This window comes from Tenebrio molitor, chromosome 8 (genome assembly GCF_963966145.1).
Source record: "Tenebrio molitor chromosome 8, icTenMoli1.1, whole genome shotgun sequence".
NCBI lineage: Eukaryota > Metazoa > Arthropoda > Insecta > Coleoptera > Tenebrionidae > Tenebrio > Tenebrio molitor.
The window spans coordinates 13787355-13790784 of NC_091053.1; the positions used below are offsets into that span (position 1 = coordinate 13787355).

At 33.4% G+C, this 3430-nt stretch overlaps 1 long non-coding RNA gene across 1 annotated transcript; it reads right to left on the reverse strand.

The window, feature by feature from the left end:
* LOC138137426 (uncharacterized) lies at window positions 1-2375 on the reverse strand. The gene is made up of 2 exons (XR_011161727.1): window positions 1037-2375; window positions 1-982 (listed from the first exon to the last, which is right to left on the reverse strand). It is a non-coding gene; the product is annotated as an uncharacterized lncRNA (long non-coding RNA).
* Window positions 2376-3430: the final 1055 nt, after the last annotated feature.

Sequence of the window (3430 nt, forward strand, 5' to 3'; positions counted from 1 at the left end):
TTTTATGAAAAAGAATTTGTATATTGAAAATAATTACATACCAATAATAACTAAACGTTATTCACGTGGAGTTGAACATTTCAAGGACAAATAATTTTATTTTTTGGCTCTGTAATTATGTTTTGTAAATAGTGACATGCAGCTAACAAACATAATGCGAATTTAGCAATGCTCAATCCATCGTGAACGGTATTTACCTGCATGTCACTGTTTGCTAAATTATTTGACCTTGAAATGTTCAATTCAACGTGAATAACGTATACAGTGCGTTTTTTTAAGACTGGTCAGAGGGTTTTACATGCTAATTTTTCAACCTCCTGTTAACTTTGTATTTGTAATACCTAAATGGTTGTAATAGGCAATTTACAAATAAAATGTTATTTGCAAAAAATAGTGTGAACATTAATATTTTACATTTTATAACGATAGATTCAGTATTTATGTTATAACAAGTTTCTTTACTTTAATAAAAATTAAATGAAATGTTCAAAATGGCCTCCAGAGGCAGTTAAGCAATCACATAATCAATTACATATCAAAATTACAAATGTCAGGTGAAATTTTAGCCTACTGAAAATTTAAAATTAGAGCAAACGGAATTCAAAAAATGTCTTTTTGCTATAATTTATTCCTTGATTCTGGTTATTAAATTGAAATTGTTTCAATACTATCATATCCTACAACTTTACTACAAAACTGGGTTGAATATTTTCATGAGGACAAAAGTTAACAGGGGGTTGAAAAATGTAGCTTGTAAAACCCTATGGCCAGTCTTTAAAAAACTCACTGTATAACAATTCATCACTTTACATAATTAATCACGACGGCCACCGAATATATCAGTACAACTTTCTGAAGGATCCACTCTTGGTCCGCCGCTTCCAGTAAAAACTTGCAAACATCGTTTCTTGAAGAAGTTGTAGCTTTTTTCGGCTGATAGTTTCTACATTTTGTTTTCAAAAAGGAGGTGAGACTGTTGAACCTGTACAATTTATTATATTAAAACAACTAATAGCTTATTAAAAAAACCTCTTACCTGGATACCTGGGGATATAAACGTTTTGAAATACAAACAGTGTACTCTTCAACATTGAATAACCGCGCTGATGCTGCTTTCGTCTTTTCCCTTGATCTCGGTCTGCCATTGTGTAAATATTTCCAATTCTTTCTGGTATCGTAATTTTGATTTCGTAGGCACCATTTTGGCACTTCGCGGCACTTGCCTCTTCCAGGACGTCATCAGGAACACAGAATTCTTCGTCATCCATTTCCACAACGTGGTGTGCACAATTACTTTATTGACTTTGCAAAACTTTGTTTATTTTGTATTTTATTTTTTTCCATAGCAACAGATCTCTCCGAAAATGTGATTTATTTATTTTATCTTACAGGTGGAGTTTTTGAGCTACCTTAGAGCATTGTTTTCGGTGACAGAAGTCAAATTTTAATCACAAGTGAGATAAAGTACTCACTAGTGAGTTAATTTGACAGTTGCCATTTAACTTGACATAAATTACTCACAACTGACTAAATTTGACAGCTGTCATTTTACTTGATTGAAACTGCATTTCTTGGATTTTTTGCAATAGTTGCACCTGTAAGATAAAACGTCGTATATCACACGTGATCGAAATGCCATTATGAAACTCGTGAGAAGTGTCCCACTCGTGCGCAAGCGCACTCGACGGCCAAAATTCTCACTCTTGTATAATGATGCATTTCTATCACTTATAATATAATATACTATTATTTTAATTTTATTTAAAATTTTGAATATAAAGTTACAGACTCATTTTCTAAGGAGTTATATCTGGTATCGAACAAAATCAAATACAGCACTCGAGAGTAAGGCCGCTTTTGTTCACTTGAATTGCATCGACCACTCCGCTGCGCGTCGTGGCCGAACATGCAATTCGCGTGAACAAAAGCTTTACCTTCCTCTCTCGTAGTGTAAATAACTATTAATAATTTAACATTATGCCCCACGTTGTGGCGCCACTTTTAACACTATGCCCCATGTTGTGGAGCCACTTTTAACAGTGTGTGTGTTGTAAATTGTTTATTTACATAAAGGTAAACAAAGTTAATAAAGATTTGTAGTGAGACTCTTGAGGGAGCTCAAATGATCATATGAATAATGATCATTTGACTGGGGATGGTGCGGTACGCTCCGACGGCGCGCAGCTGATGATGATGGTATGGGCCCAGCGATTATATTTTCGCTGGCGATGGTAGCGCTTCGAAAGGGTTAGTACAGGGCGCTTTGGTACTACATCCGTGATTTATGCTACAATAAGGTAATTAACTAAATTAACTGTTCAGAAGTAAAGGCCATGAGCACACTTGGCTGACACCACTCAATCGCCATCACAAATACTCACTTTCATCATCTACTAATAAATAATCTACTAATTAATTCCAAAATTACTACAATCTCTATAATTGTCGATTATTATCTTAAGTGGCTATTTCAATTTAAATCTAAAGATGTAGCAATCTTATATTATTTGAAGCTTGATCAGATATTACTGGATATTGATTTCACAACTTTTTCTATAGCAAAATTGTGTCTAATGCTACACTTTTACATTACACTATTGCTCAACGCTTCTAGCAAGAGTGACACAAAAGACTGCATTAAATCCCCTATTTGGCAATCACAACATTCATTAACTAAATATGAAGGTATTGTTCAGTAGTTAGATCATTCTGAACAGCATGTTAAGCTTCTTGGGTGAAAATATTTTCCTGTTGATTCTTCTAACGGCTGCTGGCAACGAGTGTGAAGATTTTTCAACACAAATGATCAATTATACTCGTGAATATTATGCTGAGTACACTCACACGAACAAAGTGGTGTTGTCTTGACAAGGGAAAGAGATATATCAATCATAATTAGAAAGTGTGATGTGAAAAAATTATGCCACAACATGTTTAACATTACGAATTTGGTTTAGAGTCTCAATATCAATATATGTAATATCGAAGAAGTTGAAGAGAACTTCTTGAGAGGCTTACAAATATTATCCAAATTTACAATAACTCAGAACCCGATCACAGTTATTAAGCGACGGACATTTCAAAATCACAACATCGAAAATATAGATTTAGGATGGAATAATATTAAAATTATAGAAAATGAATGTTTCGTAAATTTAACGAAATTGGAAAACATTCTTTTAGATAACAATATGATACAACACTTAAATCCTGAAACATTTCTAAATTTATCTAATGTGGATGCTTTGAACTTGCTTTGCAACAAAATAGAGGCAATTGGTCGTAGCTCTTTTGAGTTTTTTCAGAAAAGTGAAGCTGATATTGATCTAAATGGAAATTGTATTTCCGCAGTGGATGTCAGAGCTTTTGAAAATTTTATAACCACAGATGCGTACATAGCTTTGCGAAATAATTCAATCCAAATTTTATC